The following is a 26614-nucleotide window of genomic DNA, read 5'->3' as shown; positions in this document are numbered from 1 at the left end:
TGCCACAGTCAGCAAATGAGTGTGTTTTGCATTAGGCACATTAAGGGGAACAGTCCATTGCAAGGAATATTAAATTAAAGAAAAGCAGCAAGGAGAAGGATTCGACCCTTGTTATATGCAGAGGAACACAGGACCAGCCCTGGATTTACAGCATGGGGAGCACATTGTAATTTCATATTTGTGCTCTCTGAATTTACAGACTTTCTGTTGTGTTAAATAACTCTGGGGACAGATGGCAAACTCACTGTTTTGTTACCTCCTCTGCATCTCAGGACAGTCATGTTATGCCATAAAGTCCTTTACCCCATGACTCTAAAAAAGGGAAAACCTCTGTGGTCCTACCCCAGAGCTCAGATGAGGTTTGATGAAGGGGGGTGTAGGTGTTACCTGACACACCTGCCACTGCTGGGAGGTTTGTTGCCTATGGCACAGCACCAGTGCTGCAAACTTTGTGCTCAGACCCCAATAAATCAGCAAACCTGTCCTGTCCCCTCACCTGGGCAGACTGCAGCTGCACCACAGCCTCTTGTCCTCCCCAGGTATTCCCCCTCAATCCTTGAAGACCTTTCACAAGGAGGGACACATATTTTTTCCCTCTGCTCCAGGCCTTTCCCACCTCCTGTCAGCCTACAGCAGTTGGGAAAAATATGAGATTCTCAGTGAGGATTTACTAATACCAATACAAAATGCAAGCCCATGTGTGGTTCTGCATCAGCGCCTTGCCACATGGGATGGCTCAGCCACAAGCAGTGCAATCTCTCATGATCTGTGGGGCCAGACCCCTCACAGAGCAAGCCTAAAAAACCTGAATGTTCTTGAAACACCAGGAAAAATGGGGAAGAGAGATTTTCAGGGTGATGCAAAACTGAGACCATGGAAATCCGAGAGGAGGCACCTACAAGAACAAGCTGGGTGAGAGGTACTGCTTACCATGTCTGGTGTGTGGGTTTACAGGTGAAAACCTCCATGTGCTGTCCCTGGAATCTTTGATGCATATGAACAGCTGGGAATAAATTGGGCAGCACTAGGATCCTCCAAGGGCATGGCTAGGAGATGTGCTCTGTGTCCAAGTGCTTGTAGTGATCACACACCCTGCCTGCAAAGTGAAACAAATTCATGACAGCAGCTGGAATTTATCATTAATTATTATTAACACATGTGATTTACTTGTGTTGAGTGAAACATACCATTACCATCTCTCAGAGGGAGGCTGGTGGCTGAGGATGGCACAGCAATACCAGCAGCATCTGACCAGGTGCCCATTCCCTCCTTGCAGCATCTCCCCAGCAGATGCTAACATTGCTGGGGCCATTCTGACAGATAATATCTTTGTATGGACATTTTGCGCCACATCTGTTTTATAAACATAATCCAGGGTATACCAGAGGCCACACTGTTCTCTCTTGAATCAAGATTCAAAAGGTGAGGTCTAGGAAAGCCCTGCACCAGCACTGTGAGTTGCATTTTCACAGAGTAACGACACATCAGAATTACTCACCTGGAGCTTGTCTGGAGCTAAGGTGACACCAAGATTGAAGCAGGCAGATTGAAATAGTTAGGGAGCTATGGTCTCAGCAATGCTGGACAGGGTGGTTTGGCTCCTTGTGAAGAGAGAGGTCAGAGGGAAACTTCAGATCCTCCTCCAGATCCAGATTTTTCTGCACCTTGATCATGCTTAGATCTGAAGGTCTGGCTTGGCCTTTTCCCTGCTGCTAACAGCATTCCGTGTGAAATGTGCAGTGTGCTGGAGAGTGCTAATGCCTTGCAGACCTGGGTTGTGTCATTCCCCAGCATTATTTATACAGAACTATTTAAAAACACAATGTAAAACTTGCAAGAGTGTCTACACGGAAGATTCACTTTATCTAATTTTATCCACCTACAAGCTGCGTTCCTTAAACCAACATCCAAATTAGAGACAGATGAAGTTTTCAAGGCTGCTTCACAAAGGACAGAGGACAGCCTCTCCAGCACGTCATGGGACAATCCTAACCTGGATACACATCCTGGGAAGGGAAAAATCACCTTCTAGCCATATATTCTTCTGCCCCAGCCACACAGTCAGCTGTGAGCAGTTGCTACAGCTGAAGGCTTGGCTGTGTCTGGGTAAATCAGGTAGGATGAATCGTGTTGGTGTGACTAAAAGACCTTATCCCCATTCTCAGTAGTGACTTAGACAGCCCTAGCCAGGTTGTTAGAGCTGTCAGGGACCTAAAAATACCAATAAGGATTTGCAGGCTGTTACAGTAGGAGATGCCAGGCTGTTACAGTAAGGGATGCCAGGCAGTTCAGCAGACTTTGGGCTCATTAGTCACATAACTGCCTGCTTGCTTTCAAAGAAGTTTCTTCCCCCATTGTCCAAAAAGCCTTGCACACAGCCTGCACACAGCTCCTAAGGCAGAGCTGTTGGTCTGACTTCTCTGAGCAACTCGGGACACATCATCCCCCATTTCTGGACTCTGAAAACTACCATGGTACCAAGAACAGGAGAGAAAGAACAAGCCCAGCAGATGCCAATGAAGGCCTCAACTGGATGTCAGGAAAAATCTCTTCACTGAAAGGCTGCTGAAGCACTGGAACAGGCTGTCCAGGGAATGGTGGAATAACTGTTCCTGAAAATGTTCCAAAAATGTATAGGTGGGGCTCTTTGGGACATGGTTTAGTCGTGGACCTGGCAGTGTTGGGTTAATGGTTGGACTCAATGATCTTAAAAGTCTTTTCCAATCTTAATGGTTCCATTATTGTCTTTTAAATCACACCTTCCCTTCTCTGTAGACATCTGAGGAACTTCAGGCTTGGCCTGTCCCTTGATCTGTCTTCTCTTCTTCACATCTGCTGCAGGATATACACCTCTCTCCACTTTGTGTCCCTCTAAGAAGAAGAATCTGAGCTAAATCCAAGCAAATCATGGGGAAAGCTGACAAGAAGCTTTCATGAAGTTCCTCACCCTCCACAGGATGAACAGGGGTGTCCTTGGCAGAAAAGAGCCAAAAATGCAGTGAAGGCAGCAAACCAGGCAACAGCTCCTAATACCTGTCCTCGTTAGCACCAGAGACCACATGCTCTGAGGCAGCTCCTCTGCCTTTCCTTAGCTCTGGGACGATGCTGAGAGTGTCTCCTTAGCTCTCCAGTGCTGGCAGACAAACCCAGCCTGCCTGGTGCAGCAGCAAAGTGTCCTCTCTCCATCTGTGCTGCACAAGCCAGCGCGGCTGCGTGGAATCCGAAGTGGCCTGACAGTGGTTTCCTCTGTCAGCAAAATCCAAAGGAAGAAAAAAAGAATAAGAAAAGAAGAAAAAAAGGTGCAGGGGACCAAGCGTAGCAACAAGCTGGATAATCAGCTGCAGTTGAAAGCAGGGAGGGTATCTGTTTATCCCCTGATTTACCCACTGCATCTCGGAGCTTTCCGCTTTGCAAGTCCCATCCCAGTGCTCGGCGAGTAAATAAATACTCCCAGAAACGAACTGCAAGAATTAGTCACTGCCAAATGTTCTTTTTGACTGTGGGCTCTTCTCAGTAACCCCAGCAAAGCTGAAATTGCCTTTATTAAGATAATTGATTTGCTGTAGACAATTTAATCTGTTGTCTGTAACATGAAGAATGACTGAAGGAGCTGAATCTGCTCCGTGCCACACCCCTGTGCCAGGGTGGGAGGCTGAGGCTCTCACTGAATGCCAGGAGTGAGCCCTCCCTGCTGTGGGGCTGCCCAAAAAAAGGCTGAGGACGTCCCTTCAGAGGCTGCTTTCAACACTCCCCCGCTGCTCCCTTTCCACAGCCCTCCAGCCATGAAGGAAATATGAAGTGTGAAGTATTACAAACCAAAGAAAATCTCACTTGAAAGGCAAGGCAGTCAGGAAAAGAAACAAAACTGAAAATCGAGGGGCACAGCTAGGAAGAGGGTTTTGAAGGGCTGGCAGGGTGCTGGTTAATGCAGTGTTTCTACCTCTACATCAGATCAGGCAGAGACAGAGCAGCCAAAAGGTCAGCACTGGGTTGAGGAGGAACAGCCAGAGCACTTCAGACATGAAACAAGGCTTGGCAAAACTTTGGGAAATCAAGATTTTTGTCAGACTTTGCAAACTATTTTTGTCACTGCCGTTGCTGGGCATTTGGAGACAAAATAATAGAGGCTGGGGGGAGAGGGATGGCTGTAATTTAACCCAGGGACCTCTGTCCTCTCCAAGGCTTGGAGGAATGGATGACCTGGAGATATTACTTGTTGGCTTGTACACTGTGTAACATACCATCCACTGCTTCCCATTTCCTCTCTGCCTTTTGTTTGTTTTCTTTAGACAGGCTCCCTAGGCTATGTTTTTGCTCTTTTTCCCCTGTTTCAAAGATTTTCACTCTGCTGGATCTTTTCTCTCTGCTCTGAAGAGCTGCACTTCAGTGAGACAGAGCCAAATGCAGACAAACCAACTGAGGTGTCTGAATCAAACTGGAAATCCTCCCATCTAGGTGCTGCCTTCAGGTGTCTGCTCCTCAGACCTGGTGCCAGGCACTGGTTTATTCTGCATCACAGAGGGCCAGAGCAGTTTGTACCATCATTCTGAAACCCACAGAGGCCACAGCAGGGTGGTTTAAATCATATGAATATCTGGTGCTGGCACTGATGGCCTCAGAGGAGGTAGGTACCAAAAGGATGTGCTCAGCAAGAGCTTTGTGTCTCCTCCAATTGCTTCAGCTGAAGCTGAACAAGAGCTGTGGGTGGTGGCACTGCTCAAGAAGTCATTGTTTCACACCTCATAGAATTATAGAATGGTTTGGGTTGGAAGAGACTTCAAAGATCTTATTCCACCCCCTCCCATGGGCAGGGACACCTTCCACTATCCCAGGTTGCTCCAAGCCCCATCCAAACTGGCCTGGAACACTGCCAGGGATGGGGCAGCCACAGCTTCCCTGGGCAACCTGTGCCAGGGTCTCACCACCCTCACAGGGGAGAATTTCTTCCTAACTTCCCATCCAACCCTGCCCTCTGTCAGTCTGAAGCCATTCCCCTTGTCCTGTCACCCCCTGCCTTTGTCAAAAGTCCCCCTTCAGCTCTTTTGGAGGCTCTCCACTTGCAGATCAACAAGTTTTATTCTTCTGAGACCAAGTAGGAATGATTTCACCTGTTGGCATTTCTCCTTCATTTTTCCTTCATGGCTGAGGACACTGATTAGGAGCAGGCAGAGCTGAACAGGGAGGCCCTAAGTTCCTGCAGATCCTGGGTTAAAAATAAGGCAAACTAAGAGCTGCAATGTACATTGACTGCTTCCAGACCATCTCCTCTGCTGTGTCATCACTCCCCACAGGAACTGCTCATCATTAAACAGAAATGAATAACTAGTCGTCTTTTTTATTCTTGTTTTTTTGTGGAGTTTTTATTTCTTTTTGGTTTTTTTTTAATCCATTGCACAAGCACAGTCTGGAGAACATTTTTCTGCAGCTGCCTGTGTATCACCCATCTATTTTCTCGGAGCCCTGAGAACAATGGGCCCTGGTGTTTGCTGTCAGAGGCTAGGGCACAGGTCTGCCATGCCATCTGTTTAGGGTGGCAGGACAGCCTCATTCTCCTCCTCCCTCCTGGCACTTGCATGGTGGCTCCAAAAATGGAGCCAGACAAGGCAGTCACAAGCACCCTGTGGTGGGCAGAGGGACCAGGGCTCCTTCCAGAATAAGGGAAAAGGTGACCCACAGGATCCTCCTGCCTTTTGGGAAGCTGCAGTCACAAACTTGGTGTTGGCCAGGGCTCCCTGACATGCACCAGAGGTCGGTCTATAAGGCTCAGATGGCTGACACAAATGATTCATCAGGGAGCTAATCAAATAATCGATGCTGGGGATAACACCCTTGAGTAATTGTTAACTGGGGTCCTCCAGGTAACAGCTGGGACTGACAAGTAATAATCGCCTGGCCAGGAGGAAATTGCCACAGTGCAGATCACTGTCAGAGGTGTCTGCTGCACGTGATGGATATCTCCAGCCCAGCTCTCCCCATCTCCTGCTTCCCCAACAGGGAGTGAATCCACCCCGCTGGAAACCCCCTGCCTGGCCCCCAATTACATCCACCGCAAGCAGATAATTTTAGAGATTGGTCTCCAGCCACTGCCTACCCTGAGCTTTGCAAACAAAAGTAATGATCACTGCTCCTTGTTTTATTACAGGTCTGCTGAGCTCAGAGACCTCAAAATGCCGCCTTGCAAATATTAATTCATGATGCTTCGCGTTTGCCTTTGGTGTCAAGGAAATGTTCGCAGCCATTCTCAGCTAATCATAAAATCAGGCTGTTCCTCACTATTGTTCTCTTTTAAAAAAGTGCTCAGGAAAATAGTTGGCTCGGTCATGTGCTTCATTCATTGCTAATGTTGTCTTTAATTTATTTTTAAAAAGCATAACCACTTGCTCATATTTTTGTGCCCACTATAAATCAGCTCTGTTTGAAAACTAGACAAAAAAACATCACATTGGTTTAGCCTCTGGGTTTTTCTGTTGTTTATCCAGAGGTCTAGATAAACCATCGACTGCAGTGAAGGTTAAACACAACAAACCAGAGCAAAGTCATTCACCTGTTTGAATTAATTTACCCATGAAATCTGTTTGTGGCTCCCACAGCTGCAGGGCACTCCTGCACAGAAACCTTCAGTCTGCATGCTGCACCTGCCCCTATATCAAACACCTTGGGCAACCCCAACCCCAAAAATTTAACCCAAATCCAGAGGGCAAAGGGGAAATTTCACCTTCAGCTGAAACATCTGGAATGCATCAAGCTGCCAGTGGTCCCCTTGCACTCTTAGCCCAAAGTGCTGCATGTGATCATGCACTTAGGGCTCTGCTCAACAAAAGCACCTTAGCCTGAGCCTAATTTGAAGTTAACTTCGTGCCAAATGCTGTGCCAAGAAGGGGTGGGTGCCCTGCTAATAGAAACCATGTGTGTGCAGGCTGACAGAGGAGCCTGTGACTTGACTTTTCTAGCCTCTTGTCAATCATGTGTTTCCCTCTCTGCAAATTCCCCAGGGACAAACCCAGCACCCAAACCACACATGTCCTCCACAGTGACTTATTTGTGGTGCTGAGGCTCTAAATTGGTACTTGGTAAATGTCCTTTGTGAGGGAGTTGGGTCAGGACTGTCAATATTGTAATACAGTCTAATCAATTATCAGTTCTCCCCTTCACACCATCACTCCTCGTCTAACAGCTCTGGCTTTTGGCACTGAATACTAATGTCAGGGGCTCATCAGTATGCAGGAGGCTGCCTGTGCATCTCAGCCACACACACTGAGAGCATGAAATCCATAGAGGGCACAGTGAAAATTCACACACAGCTCCATAACACCACCAGGACACTTCAGAGCCTCTTACCTATTGCTGGCAAAAAGAGCTGGCCCCAGATGTCCCATGAATTTGGCTCTGCCACACTCATTGCCACAGACATGAAGTCACGTTTGTGAAATGCCAGTGACATGCCCAGGAAAAAAAAAAGTCTTTTCTTGTCTGGCTGTACCTTTCTCATTTTTTATGCAAACCTTTCATTTACACACAGCTTCTCCCGCTGTCACACTGAAAGCATGACCTTGAGCAAAAATGCTTTGCTCTCCTTAAGGGACCCAACAAGCTCCTGAAAGCACAGACAGCCCTGCAGGGAACTGCAGGATCAGCAGCCCTCTGGGGTGTGGGATGGGATACAAAGCAAGGCAGCAGCCACCTGGTCTGAACCACTGGGGTCCACTGCTTGCTCCTCCAAGAATGGCATTTGTGTGAATTTTGTAGGTTTATTGCTGTATTTCCTTTCCTTATGGCATCTCCCTGGCCAGACAAAAGGGCCAAACTCCTGCCAGAGGGGTGGGTCCTGACCACATGGAGAAGCTGTCAAACCCCAACCCAACCTGCCCAGTCCTGACCAGAAGCAGTGAACCTGGCCTGGGGCTGTAAGGAAGGACAATTGCAAGTCCCATCCTATTTCTCCTTAAGAAAATGCACCAGCCTGAACCCCATCCACTCCCCTTATTCATGTGCTTGAATGAGTCAGGCCTCTCATAAAAATTACACTAAAGGAATAGCAGAGAGAAGAGCAAATCCCCACAGCCCCAGATACTGAGTAATCAGAGAGAGACAGATGATCCCTGCCCCAAAGCACTTGTGGTATGTCTGGGTGAGAGAGAAAACTACAATGGAAACAAAGAGGGAAAAGATGTACTTAAAATCACCCAGCAAGGTAGTGGCAGTGCCAAGAATGGATGCAGCTCCCAACCCTGAGCTCAGCACCCCACTGACCTGCACACATCACCTCTCATTTCAGGGGCATTCAGAAGAGAAGCCAAATGCAATATAGAAATTAAGCACATGAGACAATTTAGCCATCTCCTTATTACAACTCTCCTTACCAAGTGTCTGCTCCAGTGTCAGGGCTCTCTCTTTTCATCCATATATACAATATACCCACTGTTATCCCCTCTGACTGCAGAGTCCCATGACCCAACCATGAAAAAATGGTTCTGATTCATTTACATTAAAGATGTGGATATTTTAAGGGGCATAGAAGAGCTTCTCTCGTGATTGTTAAACGTCCACAGTGAAGCACACAGAGCATAAGCCACTGGGTCATGAAATGTAGCATTTTTTTCATTCTTATCTTCTTTCTCCAGCTTGCCAGAACACTGCAAGCCATCATATTGATATATAAGCAGCAAAATCTCCCTCCCAGAATGGAAAAAAAAATGGCCTTTAAGCAACACTGGCCTTTGCCAGCGAAACACACAGCTACAACTGCAGGAAACACAACACAGGTTATTGCAAATATTAAATACAGGCAACCAAAGGATAAGAAGGAAATGCATGAGCATGGTTTTGATAATTTCCAGCAAGATGTGTGGTGCCACAGGGAAGCGAACAGAGCTGGCATGCGGATGCACAGATCTGAGTTTTCCAGGCAAGTCGAATTGAAATCAAATAGCATGGAGGAAACAGGTTGTTCTGCAGCCAGACTGCAGGCTCAGTTCCTCAATTAGCTCTCTGATGGAGCATTGCCTTTGCTCTGAACCCACTCCTGGGGGAACTGGAGTACAGCGGATGTATCCCACGTGCAGCCACTCCCGAGTGCTGGAATGGCCTATTTACAAGCCAGGCAGATCAGAGGGAGAAAATTACAGCCTCAGCCTCCCACTCCCATCCCTGCCAGCTCTCCTCTGCCTCCCTCATGCCGTGCAAACCTCTGACCCCACTGTTGCTGCACTGCACCTGAGCAGTCAGCAAAGGTTTCAGTGCCACAAGTGCTCCCTGGGTCAAGGGCTCACTCCCCCAAAACCCACCCACACGTCCCACAGACCCTGGAGAAAAAGGCATTGGGTCTTGAAAGCCAATGACAGGCACTGAAAAGACCTTCAGGGGGGTTGTCCTGCTGACAGCAGAACCAGTGGCTGTGGGAGGCACAGAAAATCAGAGCACTGGAGGGATCTGTCCCCAGGCTGGGACAGAGGGGACCTTGGGGGGGACATGATTGAGACCTTTAGCATAATATTCCAGCATGGAGCAATCAGTCATGTGGTCTGCCAGCCATCACACACCACAGTTTATCTCTATAAATTAGTCTCTATTTCCCCCTTTTGTAAGGGAAGGGAGGAGGAGGTGAGTCTGTAGCTCTTTGCCACATCTTAGGGAAGAAATTCTGTATTACTAATACAGTTATCCATCATGCTGCCTGCTCTGTAAAACATGCTCCTTTTAACAGAGAAATCAATCCTTTCCTATCAAAAGGAAACAAATGTAATACTAAGTATTGCTGGTCCTTCTTGGCTTCTGTATCTGTATCTGGGACCGAAAATAACTTGATATTCTCCATGGATTTTCGGTGCTGACCAGAATTTGAACTTGATGCAAGTGCAGTTTCTGGAGGAAGCTGGGAGTGTCCCATCTGAAAGCTATAAAGAACTCCATGAAAAACAACAGAAAACACTCTTATGTCTGCAACAGATTTATTTTTTGGATTAAGGAAATGTTCCCTGAAGTTGCATTTTAGGTCCCAAACTCGGGAAAGCACCCCACATCAGGATATCACTTAAACAAATGAATAATTTTAAAGCAGACATGCCAAGCACACAATCTGTTGGCCAGCTCCAACCTGCACGACACATTCACTATACATCATATTCTCCAGAACTGTATTTTCATTCCATAAATTATTTTTCCTGCATTCCTGACTCGCAAGGAGCAGCAGCCTGGTACAACCAGAGCAGCAGGGTCTGTCTGGCTGTGTGAGCAGCAAACAGTGATGCTGAGGGGCAAATATCAAGGATCCCTTCCTTCAGATGGAAGTCAGGAGTGAACCCTCCCATCCCACACAGTGAATCTGGGTCAGTACTCCCAATTCCTGCTTTGTACCCCCATGGTTCCTCTGGATCTCCAAGTGCAATCTCACTCCTACCAAGCTCTCCAGGCTGCCCAGAGAGTGTCCTGCTCACTTGGAGCACCCAAGTCCATGCACTCTGCTTCTAGGGGAATTTGGCTCCAAGTTCTCTGCATAGCTCAAATGTCTTTCCTGAATGAAGACCCAAAAAAAAAAAAGGGAATTTAGAAGAATTCAGCCAGCCATCCGAAGAGAGAAAGGAGGAATGCAGAGAATGAACCCACCAACATCAAAACCCAGGAAGCTGCCTTTTAGCCACCAGACAATCTCGCTGATAGACTAGATTTTTCTCACCCCAGCTGGGAGTAATGTTTTCTTTCCTTTTTTTTTTTTTTCCATTTGCTGAATGTGTTCATTCTATGGAGGGCTTTTTTTTTTTTTTAGGAAAAAAAAAAAAGACAACAGACATTCATGGCTCCCAGCTGTCAAAAGCCACAAAATGCCTGAGGCTGTCTGTCTTCTTGCAAATGCTGAAGCCATTTTCCTGTAGTGTATGTGCTCATTAATCAAGTTTCAGACTCGTCTCAGTCTATATCATTGTCCATAAGCCAAGAGAGACACTTTGGGGTCGGTAAAGTAACACAGCAGCACCAAACCCACCCTGGTATTGTCTGACATAAAGGTCTCAGCTGGGCTCTTCTGAAGTCAGAAGGTTTTTATTTTAATCTGGCTCAATTCAAAGTCAGGAATGGAGGTAATATCTACAGATTGGACAACTGTTTGTTTGAACGTCATTGCCAGAAAAAAGCCAAGCCCCAGACCCATCAAAATTAAATAGCTGTGGTGGGTTGACTTAACTCCATCCCCTCCAGACCTAACACAATAGTGTTTAATTTTCACTGAACCACCAGGCAAGGGCCTGGCTGGTGGTGTCCCCTGAGCTCCTCTTGCTGAAGCCCTGAGAATAAACAGGTTCCTGGGATGTGGATATTGGGGGTTGCCAAGAGGGAGAGCAGCACATTCACCATTTGCTGCTGGAAAAACATATCCATGCCTGGGGTTCTCACTTCAAAAAGAAAGTTGAAAAGCTCTAAATGGTTCAGAGAAAAGCTCTAATAAAGGGGGAAAGCTGGTTTTGAGTGAGAGGTTAGAAAGTCAATCTGCTCTGCTAATGCAAGAGGGAGTTCAAAGATGCCGACTCTGAGGCCCATAAATATTGCAAGAAGAAGAAGTTTCCAGTATCAGAGCCTCTCCCACGTCTCTGTCAGTGGCAGAGGACCTGGCCCTGACATGGGAGCCCAGCAGATAGCTCACAAGGCTCCTCTCAGCTGAGGATTACCTCCACCCTGGTAGTGAGATATTCCATGTGTTTCACTTCTCTCCTTTAAGGCAGGTGGAGGGCCAAGTCAGGTTGGTTTCACAGTGGAGCATTTTTCACTTGTCAATAATTCAATTAAAGGCTGTGAAAATGTCCATCAGGAGGCTGGTGGCAGCCAAGTGATGTGAGGGTCACGTGGGAAGACAAGCAGCAACAGAGGGAAGAAGCAAGAAATACGAGCAGTGTCCTGCATGTGCTCCTGGGAGAAAAACAGGACCTCTCTCCATCTCATTTCATTCACAAAAAAAGCTTTTGCTTGGAAGGTTTGTATCTTGTCTTACCATTCAGGTCATCTTTTAACTGCTGATAATTTCAATTTCAACAGGCACTTAATGTGCTAATCAAACCCGACGGTTCTCAGCAGGATGGAAAAACCCAGGCATGGACATGATTATTTGGCTTTTAAAGGAAAACATTCGAGTGTCAAGACAAAAAAAAAATAAACAACATGTCTTTTATAGGGATTATTTACTGTTCTCTTTGCTTACAATTCACCCACACTGGTCTAATTTATACCCATGATTATCCAGGCACACATCACCTCATCTGCTGCATCCCAGAGCAGCAGGGAAACAGCACAGGGCAAATAGTAATTTAGAGCTCCCTATTTCTTTTGCCATAAACCACAATTCTTCTTCCTCTCCAAAGGTGACAACCAAGCCAAAATATCTCATCTGCCATCCCAGTAGGTGCTCACAAGGACTGAACACCTAATCCCTTCAGGAGCACAGTGTAGGCACTTCAGGCACAATTCCCTCTTCTCAGATTCCCAACTTATGAGGTGCCTTCATGGGATCCAGGCTCCCTCCCCTGCCTTACTGTGGGCTGCTGTGGGTGAGATCACAACTAGGGGAAAGAAAAATGTCTCCTCCCCTTCCCCTTGACTCAGGCTTGCAAAAATATGTCCTCTTGGAGAGAGCAGCACCCCAATAAATCCTGAAGTGCCTGGGTGACACATGGCTGTGTGATACAATCAGTCCCAGAGGGAGGCAATTCCTGCCTGACACGATGGGTCACACTGGCTGGGCAGGATGAGGGAACTCCCAAGGGATGTTCCAAGCCTTCCTCCAGCCCTTTCATGAGCAGAGGTGCTCCCTGAGCAGGCCAGCATTGGACAAAGGAGGAGGCTGAAGAAAAGGGTGGAATGACTCACCCAAAGCAAAGCAGCCTCTTCTCCATTTGGGAGGAGACTTCAGGATTGATCCCAAATCTGTCCCTACAGCCAACCCTTCACACACAGCATGTGGCATCCCTCCCTGATTTTAAAATCCCCTGGTTTTAAACTAAAAGATGAGAGATTTTGATGTTTGGATTAAATTCCTCAGTGTGAGGGCAGTGGTTCAGGTTGGAACCTGGAACAGGCTGCTCAGGATTCCCCAACCCTGGAATTGTTCAAGGACAGGTTGGATGGGGTGTAGAGCAACCTGGGATAGGGGAAGTTGTCCCTGCCTGTGGCAGGGGGTTTGGAACAAGAGGACACCTAGGGTCCCTTCCAGCCCAAACCATTCCAGGACTCTATGATTCCATGCTCGTGTTTAGCCTCATGTCTGCTGTGCAGTTGTTCTTGTGAGGGTCAGCCAGCCCCTCTGAGATAGTTTTCATGGAGATGTGGAGAGAAAAGAGCCACTTCTGCAGTATTTTCCTCCTCTCTGTCCATCTGCCAACAGTGAATGGACTGGGAGCTCTTTGCTCAGGCAGAGGCACACAAGAGCATCCAGAGGCTCAGCTGGCAACCTTGTGTGGAAATACTCCAGCTGCTTATCAGCCTCTTGTGTTTTGTCTTCCAAAGAAATCCAATTAACCTGCTTCCTTCTGCACTTAGTGTTTCTAACATCAAGGAGCATCACCTGGAAGACCTTTTAAAGGCAAAAGAAATGCCATGGCAACTACCAAGATATTTCCAATAAATCCCAGCTGCAGCCTTCAGACTGCAAGTCCAGGAGACATTTCCCACATTGTAATTTCTCTCTTCCAATATCCCCTGTTAGTGGGGAAGTATTGACTAAGTGTTAAGCCTCCAGACTTAATTTTTGGTTCAATCCCTTGAAAGAGCAAGAACCTCTCGTTCAGTTTATCCAGAAATACTGGTACAGAAATGCTGATGACTGTGATAAATTGTCACATCTGTGGGAGCATCCCATTAAGGGAAAAATCAGACTCAGTTCTACATGGGTTATTTACAACCCAGCTGCTCCAGCCATTAAAATTGCCCTGAATAACTGCTTCCCTCACCACACAGTGAACAAGCAGATTAGTCCCTGAGATCACAAGCCCCCACATTTTCCAGCTCAGTACAGCTCATCACAAAAATCACAAAATAAAAGGCTTTGCTTCAATAAATAGCACTGTTGAGGGCACTCCTGCTGGAATGAGCCTTCCCTAGCAATGCTTCCTCTCCGGAAAGAGCTTGCTCTGAACACTAAAGAAACCCATCAGAAATAACCTTGGATTTTGTGTGTTTATGTCTGCGTAGCTGTGGAAAAACAGTGAAGAGGGATGGTTTTTGTTTTGCAAGGCAAATAGAAGATCTGTGATATCCTTCAAGGATATTTCAAAGCTTCCCTCTCATCCTGTCGCAAGCAAAGGCCTCTTGGCCAAGCTGCCTTTTTTTATATATAAATGCCTCCCTTTCCCTAGCATAGATCAATCCAGTGCTGAGCACATTCCTTGGCATCCTCACCCTTAATTGCCCCCAGGCTGTTGCAACACTTCACATGTTCCCATCTGGACGTGGTGACCAAAGGGTTGGCTTGGCACTGGAGGAGGCTGGGCTGACCCCTGTTCTTGCTGAATCCACACTCCCCGTGGGCTGTCTGGGACACACTCAAGGAGGCTGCTGGAGAGATGAATCACCTGTTCCTGGGGTGAAATGGATTCCCTTCTCTCCAGCTTGCTGGGGTTATTGCAGGCAGCAGAGAGGCTGGAGAGCACAGGGTAGAACATTTGCTGGGACACATCCCTGCTGGATCCTCATGCAAACAAGTGCCCCAACACCATCCACAGGAATGACTGAGCTCAAGTTTTCACTGCATCCCTCGTTTATCCTCTCTGCTCTGGCTCTTGTCCCTGCTTCCTTTGCACTGCTGCTGGGAGTTCTCCCTGCTGCCTCCTTACATCTGGTTTCATAGAACCATGGAATTACAGAATGGTTTGTGTTGGAAGGGAGCTTCAATCCCACCCAGTTCCAACCCCTCTGCCATGGGCAGGGACACCTTCCACCAGTCCAGGTTGGTCCAAGCCCCATGCAGCCTGACCCTGAACACTTTCAGGAATGAGACAGGAATGAGACAGAACCCACAGGTTCTCTGTTTCCTTTCAAATGTCCAACCCAGCCTCAAGGGGGTGAAGCTGGAGATGCACTGACTGAGCTGTTCTGCCCAACAAGTCACCACACTGCCCCACCACCAAACAGATATTTTCCCAGCTGAGCAAACCCGCCTTGCATCTCTGCTTTCTCCCTCCTTTCCAACCCATCAAGGAGAGTCAGGACTCCTGCAACAGGAGCAGACAGAGACTCCATTGTGCTGCCAACTCCAGCATTTGCTGGCTTTTGAATAATGTCCTTCCTGGCACAGAAAAACCCCAAACATGGCAGTGATCAACCCCTCACAAAACCCCATTGCAAACTACCTGCTGCTTATATCACATCAGAATTCCTTCCCCAAGTACCTGCATGGCACCAAGAGTGCTGATCCCAGCCGGAGCCCCAGGCACCTCTGTAATGTTAATAACAGGCACAACCCATTAGTGCAACCCAGTTATTGCATGTGCCTCACACACGAGCCTGCCTTTAATGATGTCTGTGTGCACAAGCTGTTGTTCCCTGCAGCAACCCCAGCAAACACAGTAACCTGGGGCAGTACAACGAGCTTGTCTAAGGCAGGGTTAAGTGGGTGATGATAAACTCTCACCACCATAACCGAAGCCCACGCACAGCACCAGATGTGCTCTGCATCCTGCAAACAAAGGCACCAGGCCAGCTCGCAGTGATGTGGGAGCCAAAGGGTTTTCCCAGAACTAGGCTGAGCCTGGCATAAGGCTTGGGAAGGGAAGTGCTTCATGGGGCAGGACTATCCTCCAAGAGACACCACCAGGAAAGGGGCAGGCAACCAGCATGGTCCTCCTTTGGTGGCGCAGGAACAGAGGCTCCCTGCTGCAGAAACACCCAAGCAGGTTCTGGAGGGGGAGGTTAGGTTGTTCCTTGAAGGACATGTAGTGTTAGGACAAGGGGGAATGGCTTCAAACTGACAAAGAGTGGGGTTAGATTAGATGTTAGGAAACAATTCTTCCCTGTGAGGGTGGGGAGGCCCTGGCACAGGTTGCCCACAGGAGCTGTGGCTGCCCCTGGATCCCTGGAAATGTCCAAGTCCATGGGGCTTGGAGCAATCTGGGATAGTGGAAGGTGTCCCTGCCCATGGCAGGGATTTGGACCCAGATGATCTTGAAGATCCCTTCCAGCCCGAACCATTCTGTGATTCTATGACCAAAGGAGATTTTCCAGACCATCTGTTGTGGCCACACTGTCAGCCTCATCTGCAAAGGACCCAGTCCTCAGGACTCGAGGCTGCTGTTGTGTTCATTAGGAAGAACTTTTAAACTCTGCTCAGGAATGCATAAACATATGGAGGAAAGGGAAACCTGGATTTGGGGAGGATTCAGTGGCAGGACCAGACAAGGAAACCACAAGTGGGAGGCAGGTAGCCCCAAACAGATTTAGGGGAAAAATATGGACAGGGAGAGAGAATTAGGGCCGCCTGAGAAAATCACTTCTGGTATTGTCCAAGTTTGCAGTGCGTGGCTTGGCAAGCATGTGGCCTTGTGTGCAAGAGCCTCCAAAAGGGAGGGTACAGGAGCTGTTTTGCTGGGGGATGTTTGGATCAAGACAGCAGGGTGAGGATCAGGAGTCAGCCAAATCACATAAATCTGTGGGATTTCAGGGCCTGATCTCAAGGCTTTTGAGGATAATTAAGTATCACTGCAGATCTGAGACACTGTGCTTTAGAGCCCTTTCAACATTCAAGGCCTGCAAGCATTTTCTTGATGTAATAAATTGATTCATTCTTGCCAGGAGTAGAGATAATGTGCTATTGATGTCCTTAGGTGTGGGTATCTTCATGAACATTTAACACAACCCTTCCTTTCTGCACTGAAAAACAAACCACTTAGGGAAAATCTCTTGCTTAAATCTAATCTAAATCTACCCTCCTTCAGCTTAAAGCCATTCCCCCTTGTCCTGTCACTCCATACCTTTGTCCAAAGTCCTTCTCCAGCTCTGTTGGAGTTTCTTTAGGTACTGGAAGGTGCTCTAAGTTCCCCCCAGAGCCACAAGACCAGCTCCCTAAACACTACATCCCTTCATAATCATGCTTTTCCTCCCCCTTCCCAGCTTCAGTTTGTAAACTATTTGTATGCTGATGGTTTTTAAATAGCTCCCAATGAGGATTTTACATACAGGGAATGGCAGAGGAAAATAAATCTGTGGGCTGGAGATTTATGTAAACACAAATTCCCTGCAACAGCAAGTTCCTCACTGCATGTGGCTCATTTTACAAAAACACACCATCAGATAAAGGCATGTTCGTGATTCATTTGCTGCCCTCTGATGTGGTGGGGCTCTTGAATGGGAAGTTTAAACTCTCCTGCTTAAAATCAGACTCACAGGACTTCCAGGCTGAGGAGGCATGGCAAAAGGCAGGCTGAGCTCCTAACAGACAGGGAGTTGTGCCAAACAGATTGTTCTGTGGGTGCTAAAAACTGTCATGGGGTCTAGGAAGAGGTTTTGGTCAGCTGTGCCAAGCTGTTGGTCATAGAAAGTCATCATTTTATCTACTGGCCTGCTCTGGAAGTTGTTACCTGCTTGATATTCATTGCCAGTGGATATTTTATCTTCCCTTGCTTGTGCTAGAAATATTGTGGGCCCACAATGATGGCAGAGTGCTAGACAGTGCAAAATATTAGACCAAAATAGATGGGTCCTGTCTTTCAGCAGCGCTGCTGTCTTGCTCAATATCTAATCTAAATAAGAAAAAAAGCACTTTGGTGTGGAGATCCAGGACTCTCTGCAGGGAAATCTTTTAGCCCCATTCCTCTGAGAGGAAACTAAGCTCTGGTAGAGTTGCCTCCAGTCAGATTTGACCTCCAAATCCCCAGTCTCTATGTCCTGGCCAGTCTGTCTCACCACAGTGGTTACTCATACTCATATGACACAGCAAAGGTTTCACATTGGAGCTCAAAAAACTGTTTTGTCCCTTAAGCTTGTGTAGGAAATGTGAGGAAATGTCTAATTTTTCCTTCACACAACCAGTAGCCCCATGGTGGGTGCACCAGGGAGCTCTTTGCACAGTAAGATGTCTCACTCTCCATGAGTTATCCAAGTAAAATGCCCAGGTATGGCTTGTGCAGAGAAAGAAAACTCTGGCCCATGGTCTCACTGCAGTAAAACTCCTTCCTCCTCATGCGAAATAACCCAGATCTTCTGGCCACAGAGACCTCTGCCCCAAACTGAACACACACACACACACACACCCCCCCACTGTATTTTGGAGAAACTGGGTGAAGAAAACCCCAAGCACAGCTGTGAGGAGCTTTGGCTGGGCTGGTGAGCAGGTTTGCTCTGGAGAGCAGGCTGAGGTCAGTGCACAGGGTGAGTGAATATTCCTCTGAGCATGGAGGATCATCCCCTGTGACCAGAGGCAGCACATCCTTGGTCAGCACTCCGGGCAATGGTGGGGACAGTGTTGGTATCAGAGCAAAACTGTTGAGCCATCACCAAATGCACTCACCAAGGGAGCTGAAAACCAGATACTTCAGGAAAAACTTAAAGAACAGTGTGTACATGGTTCTGAGACCCAGCACTGCCCTCACAACCCATCTGCTGAGAGCTCCCTCTCCTCTCCTAAGGGGTGTGTTATTCCCAGCTACTCCCCCAGGACCAGAGAGGAAATTCCCTTGTTTAAACACACCAGTGCCAGTGTCCCACAGCCCTGGAGTTTCCCTACAGAAGCCTGCCCACATTTTGCTCCTGACCACAAAGCATTTGCTTTGCATTTAGCAGGAACAACCAGTTTAGTGCTTGAATGAATGATAGGTGTTAATTAGTATCATTCAAAATTAAAATAAAGGTCAGAAGAGGGTAAGCATTATCAAAGGGCCTTGTTTGCTCAAAGGAAACATTAATGACACTTGTTCAGTGCTTCAAGATAAACTTGTTCAGGCACTGAGTTAATGAAGAAATAAATACTCCTCTCCACTGAACGTCACCACTCCTCAAACACAAACCACATGTCTTTCATCTCAAGGTGTGCCCTGCCCTATCTCTCATCTCTCCTGGCTGTTTCATTCCTCCTCACTCTGGAGATGCCAGCTCCCCTCCCTGCCCAGCTGCAGGATGGGCTCACCAGCAGTTCCTGGGGCTGACAGCTTCCACTGCAGAGGTGTCACCCAGAGAGTCCTGCAATGTCACCTCACTGCCCTCCTTCCAACTTCCCTAAGTTATGACAGGGAGGAGTCAAAGGGTTGGGATTGTGGGGCAGCTGCTTTCAGGACCTTAGTCTTGACCAGCTGGTCCAGACAAGCATGAGTTCATCTTCTTCTACCCTAAGCTGGCCATCCAGAGGGACCTTGACAGGCTTGGCCCTCATGATGCTCAGCAAGGTCAAGTGCAAGATCCTGCACTTCAGTCAGGGTGAGCCCAAGGACAGGTAAAACAGGGGATGAGAATGGACTGAGAGCAGCCCTGAGGAGAAGGATTTGGAGATGTTGGTGGATGAGAGGATGGACATGATGTGGCAAGGTGTGCTGGGAGCCCAGAAAGTCACCTGTGTCCTGGGCTGCATCCCCACAGCATGGACAGCAGGGCGAGGGAGGTGAATTGTCCCCCTGTGCTCTGCTCTGCTGAGAGCTCACCTGCAGTGCTGAACTCAGCTCTGGGAACTCCGACATAAAAAAGATGTGAAACTGTTGGAGCAAGTTCAGAGGAGATGCTCTGGCTGTGAAGACAAGCTGAGAGAGCTGGGGGTGTTCAGTCTCAGGAAGAGAAGACTCTGAGGGGACCTTCTAGAACCTTCCAGTACCTAAAGGGTCTACTAGAGAGCTGGAGCTGGAGAGTGACTTTTTGTGAGGGCATGTAGCCATTGGACAAAGGGGAATGGTTTCAGACCTACAAAAGACAGGTTTAGATTAGATATAGGGAAGAAATTCTCTGTGAAGGTGGTGAGGCCCTGGCACAGGTTTCCCAGAGAAGCTGTGGCTGCTCCATCCCTGGAAGTGTTCCAGGCCAGGTTGGATGGGACTTGGAGCAACCTGGGGTACTGGAAGGTGTCCCTGTCTTTGGCAGGAGGTTGGAATGAGATGGGCTTGAAGGTCCCTTCCAAACCATTCTGAGATTCTGTGCCTGATGCTCCCGAGTTTGCACCTCTCTAGGCAGATGTAGCACCAGATCACAACCCCCCTGGGCAGAGTCAGCCTCCTGCCCCACGTCCGTGTAGCACCAGGTTCAACAGAGCCTGGCTGAGGGTGTCCCATGCACAGGATGATGTGTGGGTCCAGATCCTTCCCAGCTGCCTGCAGGTGCCTTGCTGGTGCAGAATAAGCCAGAAATAAATTAACTGAACTCTCACCTGGGTCACCTTCTGCAGGTGCTTCGCTCCATCGACAACAGAGGGAGCCCGAGGATGTCTGTGCTCCTGTCAGGCACCTCAGGCAAATTTAGGGTGGGAGGAATCCTGGGCTAAACAAATATTAATACGTTCAGAAACCAGCAGTAGCAGCACTCACAGATATTTATACATACACAGAGAGAAAGAGGGCGGGAAAGTGCATGCACACCCTTTGGCTTCTCCATGACCCCCAAAACGCCATAAATCACTTTCAGACGGAGAGCACGGTGCAGCAAGTTTTGCCTCCTGCCCCATCTTCCACAGTGCCAATAATTTGGCAAACCATGCCCTGCCATCAGGAGTGGAGTAAGGGGGTTGCAGAGAATAATTTGGGGTACAGGAGCTGGGGGCTTCCAGGCTGCACTGTGCTCCCTGCTCCAAGGATGCAGCACTCCAGCTCTTCTGCTAAACCCACTAAAGGCTGAGGAAGATGATATTTCCATCTTTTGGAAACTAAACACTGGGAACACGCCTACACAGCCGTTGTCATAATCTCCCGAATTCAGTCAGAAGTAAAGAACAGGCAGAGGTCAAACTTTTCCTGGCTTAATAGAAACGCTATCAAAATTTTAACCACTTCCCTGCCAGCAGCTCGCAGATCTCCCATTCCCAACAGATTCCCATGCGTGCTGAACACGCAGAGCCCTTCGCAGCAGTGTGATTTCTCTTCTCCCCCTTCCCTGTGCGCTCAGGCGACGCAGACAGCAATGTTTCTGACACCGGGGAGGACGAGCAGAGCCGGTTTGCGTGAGGACCATCTGTGGGGAGATGCAATCCTGCATCCCGCCGCCCATCCGGCTCTGCTGTGCCAGGAGCACACGCGCCAGCCTGACGCTGCTGCTTCACCCCATCTCACACGCACGGGAGCAGGAGAGGCAGGAAAGATGGGCTTCCACGGGGAGCAGATGGGCACCTGTCAGCAGCCATATGTCAGGAGATCAGTGCTTTGGATTGTGAATTAACCACACAAAAAAATAAAAAGAAAGAAAATGGGAAAAAAATCCCACCTTCTGTAGGATTTTTAATCACGTGGTCCTCAGAGGCTATGTGGAAAAATGAAAAATAAAAATATTGTCAGCTCTTCCCTTTTATTCACGAGTGAACAGGAGCAAAGCAGCCTGGTATCCCACATTTATCTCAGCACCCCTCACCCTTTTGGAAATGCAAAGATGGATCCACTTCCCTGAGTTATTTCCCTCTGGAAATAACCATTTCGTGGGAGAGGAGGGCAGCTGCATACAGATGGCCAACCTGGAGAGCAGGAGCAGCGAATTGGTGAAAAGTTTGAACCCTGCAGCTCAACACCATCGCTTCCCAAAAGGTCAGGAGTTAATTCAGATCCGTAGGTTGACGGTCATAAGGATCCCAAGCCCTGAAAGTCGATAGCAGACACCAAATGTGACACATTAGACAGCGATGGGGTGAAGATGCTCAAGTAACTTTATCTTGCCAGACCTCTGTGTGGAGGCTGTTTGCTCCAGCCCAGCTGTCTCCGAGCTGCGGAGCCATACGGCTGGTGGGACCTCAGAGAGGGAGATCAAATTCGGAGACAGCGAAGCAGGCGGTTGTTTGCTTTCCACATCCCTGCTCAGCTTTTGGCCTCCTACTCTCATAATGAATTTCTGGGAGGTTCTCAGCACTGCCTGCTCTTTAGCAGACTGCACTTCCAGCTACAAAAATAGCGCAGACACTAAAACGATCTTCGGGAATCAGATAAGAGCTCCTCCCAGGAGGAAGAAAAAAGGTTTCTTTCTTCTCTTTTCTTTTTTTTGTTCTTTGTGTTTAGGGAGGCTGATGTGCTACAAATATAGATTGTGATTTCCATCCCAAAGTGCTTCGCAAGAGCTCGGCTGGCACCTCTGTGTGGAGCTGGCAGCAGGCACTGCTGGGATGAGCTGTGCAGCTTCCCAGAGGAGCACAGCCCACCCCAGCCGCTCACAAAACCTGTCCAAATAACTGCACAGCAGAGACCTTCTGCTGTAGAAACAACCCAAGATGACAGAAAACACTGTTTGCTGACATTACTTCCTCCTAAAATGCAGCTCGGAGAGGAAATTGCATAGGTAAAGTCTCTGTCACATCACAGGTCTCTGTGGTCTTGGACAAATCATCTTTCCCATAGAGTTTTGCCAAGGAAAGCTTTAGCAAACCTCCCACATCTCCCCCAGTTTCCAGCTGCTCACCACACTCCTCCCTTCACCCGGTTTGATGCTCACCAGACTCTCCCAAGCCACCTCAGCCCATGTTGGGTCAGTGTTCTCCTGTCTCTGTGTGTTATATCAGCTCTTGGAGGGATCCCACCAGCCCTGGAGCCGAGGAGAGATAAGCCCTGGGAACATGAGGGTGGGAGAGGGGAGGGAAGGGAGTGTGGGACTTCCGCCAGTCCTTCTCCCCACTTGTTGCTTTTCGTGGAAACACATTCAAAACCTTTCTCTTCTCTAAAATGAGAGCTTCAGAACTCCCTTATCTGCATCTCGTTGCTGATAAGCACTCTGATATATGTGTCCGGTCACACTGTGAACTCCCTGCCCCTTGCTCAAGTCCATGTGCACAGGCACAGATACCCACAAGTCCCCAAAAGAGAGCCTTTAAATGCTACATAAACACAGATAAATACAACACAATACATCAAATGGGGCCATGAGGGACCTCGAGTGGTCTCCCAGTTCATCCCCCAAAGGCAGGGTGAAATTACAGTTTATTGCCCAACCCAGTGCTAAAAATATCCATTGGCTGAAATTCCAGTCTTCCTGAGCAATTGCTTCCCTTGCCTCTCTCCTTTTCACCCTTCAAAGCTTTTTCTGGAATTGGATGTTCCTCACTGCAGTTTAAGCCCAGACACTTTCCTGTCCCTGGCAGACCCAGGGAGTGGTTCATTCCCATCCTGCTCACAGCACACATCTGGAGTTGGTTACATCTCCCACTACATTTGCATCTCTCCTCTAGACAAGCAGTGGCATTTTGTTCAGGAGGAAACAAAGAGTCAGTGGTTGCTCATAATGCACAAAGCAGAGCTGGTGACAGTGCTGGAAGGAGAGGGTGATGTGGCTCATTTTTTGGTGAGCTGTGGTAGCATAAAAACTGGTCCCAGCAGTGCCAGGAACTATGAGACCTCAGAGATGTTTTGCACAACTTGTGCCAGCATCCTATGTCCCACCTCTGGCCTGGCAAACACATGCAAGGCTGTGTTTTGCAGCATTTTATCCATTTTTAATGCTCTTCTAAAGGTTCTCCTTGCAAGAAGTCAGAAAGTGACACATAGTTTTCAAATAGTTATAAAACCAGAATGAGCACAGACTGGACCAAACCTGCCTGCTCCAGCATCAGTGTGACAGAGGGCAGGGTTAGATATGATATGTGGAAGAAATTCTTGCCTATGAGGGTGGTGAGGCCCTGGCAGAGGTTGTCCAGAGAAGCTGTGCCTGCTCTGTCTCTGGAAGTTTTCCAGGCCAGACAGGGCTGGGAGCAACCTGGGATGGTGGAAACCGTCCCTACCATGACAGGGAGCTGGAACAAGCTGGTGGTGAAGGTCTCTTCCATCTCAAACCATTCCATGATTCCATGACCCCATGATGCTCTGGATGTGTCCTTATCTCATCATTTATTGTGGTCCTCCTGTCGCTGTGAGCAGCTAGCACAGTAATGAATGCATCGGTTCTCAGTGGCAAGAAGAAATGACCTTTATTGTTTTGATTTCATCACATTTATAGAGTTCTCAAAAGTCACCCAGATTGGTCAGTCAGAAGCCTTCCCCCAGGCCTGATTGGCCAGGCCTGCACTGCCCAAGTTCTGGGACACTGTTCCAATAACATCCAAACTTTATCTTTATTTACAAAACACAAGAAAACTTCTCATGGGAAAAACTGTGCTAGCCACAGTCCTCCCTCAGTGTTCCCCCTCCAGCATGGAGTGTAGCCTCTGCATACAGCAGCACCTTGCAGCATGAATCACCTCCACCCAGGACAGCACATTTTCCACCCACACAGCTGCAGCTCCTCCTCTGAAGTTCCCTGCCGTGGCTGGGGACAGGACACATGTCCATCCCTCTGATGCAGCACCCACTGTGCTCTGCAGGCAGTTTGCACCAACACCTTCCATGGGAGCCTTGACGGGAGAATTCCTGCTCCTCTCACATCTCCTCAGTGCATCTCCCCTCAGAGAGCCCTTAGCAGGCACAACAGAACAAAACCTTGCAAGATGTTGTGTGGCAGGGATAACAGAAGATAAAATGTGCTGATAAATTCCTGGACATGGATGCTCTCTTTTCCTTTTAACACTAGCAAAGACCCACTGAGCCCTAGCTGTAAAACCACAATCACCAACAGGCAAGAAATTTTTGAGTTCTGAGAGGGAAAACACCACCTCCTGCACAGGTTAGCCAGCCTGGTCCTTACAGAAATTCCCCCTGAGCTTCTCCCAACTCAGTAAAAGGCAGATGATTAAATCCCATCTGAAAGTGTGAGGGGCTCAGGTCAGTCTGAACACTCTTCTGGGAGCATCCTGAATCCTCTTCCCTCCCCCAGCCTTGGAGACGCTGCTCCACATTTTTGCTTTACTGTTTTTCTTGGCAGCTGTTTTCTTTCAAGTCAAGCTATGGCTGTGTCGCTTTTAGGTACTTAAATTCATATTCTTGATTCATTTCTTCCCTAATCACTTGGGATACTGAGTTTTACAAAGGGGAGTATAATTAATCTTCCAGGTTTATGCATGTGTGATGAAAAAGATGTGATCCATGACAATTTAATGCCCTAGCTAGCTGCTGTTAGACAATGGAAATTTCTGAGTTATACCCAAAAAAAAGCCACACCCAGGCTCACAAAGACTCCAGCAGCTGACAAGCATCTTCTCCAAACTCTTCAGCAGGAACTTTTTTTTTTTTTTTTTGAGAGAGAGCTCTTTCAGTTTTGTTGTTGTTTTAAACTTGGCCCCAAATATCAGCTGCAAAAGAACAAAGCCTCAAACTTGCGCAGTTGGTTCGATGAGTTCCAGAGGCTGTTGAATTTCTCACGGCGTTATCAGCGATCTTGGGAGACCCACGGAGGTGAATTTCATACAGAGATTGCTGCTAACGTGCTCCGCTCCCCTCTGACATGCATTCCTCCTCCCACTCCCCTCCAACATGCATTCTTCCTCCCATTGCCCTCCAACATGCATTCCTCACGATCCCGGCGGTGGTTTGACAGTCAGCATCGCTCCAGACAGCTCCATCCCATCTCAATCACTCTCTTAGAAGTTAACAACCCTGCGATGGCCAGCGTCGATATTGGCTGCCCATAACAAAGCTATTAGAGTGGCATTTCGGTAGGAAATGGTGGGAATGCTGCAGTGATCAGACAGAGTTATAAAAGGTTAATGAAGATGAAAGGAAAGAAAATACAGAGGAAAAGCCCAGGCAGCCAGAGAGATTTTGGCAAGATTTGCTAAGCTGCTGCCTAGCCACACACTACTTCCTGCATTTCCCAATCCAGCTGCACATTTCCAGTAGCCTCAGCAAGTCTGTATCGCTGGGAGAAACGCTGAGCTAACTGTAGCTGGTCACATTTGTAGCGATTCATGTCCATGATTGAGCAAAATGTTCAAGTTCCCAAGAGGAATTTGGGAAGAAAGTTCATTACATCTAAATACACTGTCCCTGAGGAGGGTGAATTCAGAAGTGCTCCAGCTCAGGCTGGAAACGCATAACTGAAGAATTATCCATGTGTTGCTCATCAAAATAAAAGGTCTTTCCAAGTCACCTCAGCATTTTTGGGAGGAAAATTTTTCACTTGGAGTTATCAGAGACCTGCTAAGAACAAGCAGTCCTCTGGCACTGCTGGGTAGGATAGGATGGTGCAAGGCACTCCTTCAAGGCAGGGGGAAAGAAGTGCCCTAATTTCTTTCCACCCTCATCAAGGGACAATTCCAACAGTACAGTTGTACTGTATTATCCCGATTTCACTACTTATCCCGACTCCACCCCTTCCCCTTAGAAAGCTAATTAATGCCTTAATAGGTGCCCTCATCGCATTATTTATTTTTTTTAACCACACCATTGTTTTATTCGCTATGTCTCTCACCAACTAAAACATCCCTTCCTCCTCACCAGCACGTCGGGCTTTCAAATGACTGCGGGCTGTTGCCTAATCCTTCCCCTACTCCTCATCCGATGTCGAGACTCAGGGTGCTTAGCTAAGCTATGCGCAGAGCTCCGTGTCAGCATCGCCGCCTCGATCAGCCTCCCCAGCCGCTGCCGGTGCTGCTCTCTGAATTCCTGACGCTCGT

General features: G+C 48.0%; 1 long non-coding RNA gene across 1 annotated transcript; it reads right to left on the bottom strand.

Annotated features, from left to right (window-relative positions):
- Positions 1 to 10009: 10009 nt before the first annotated feature.
- LOC146435820 (uncharacterized) lies at positions 10010 to 22276 on the bottom strand. Its single transcript, XR_014852853.1, has 4 exons — positions 21605 to 22276; positions 21361 to 21396; positions 20315 to 21266; positions 10010 to 10510 (listed from the first exon to the last, which is right to left on the bottom strand). It is a non-coding gene; the product is annotated as an uncharacterized LOC146435820 (long non-coding RNA).
- Positions 22277 to 26614: the final 4338 nt, after the last annotated feature.

Source organism: Lichenostomus cassidix, chromosome 5, assembly GCF_008360975.1.
Source record: "Lichenostomus cassidix isolate B80296 chromosome 5, HeHo_3.0, whole genome shotgun sequence".
Taxonomy (NCBI): domain Eukaryota; kingdom Metazoa; phylum Chordata; class Aves; order Passeriformes; family Meliphagidae; genus Lichenostomus; species Lichenostomus cassidix.
The sequence above is the reverse complement of the archived record's forward strand: the minus strand, read 5'-3'. Positions and strand labels throughout refer to the sequence as shown.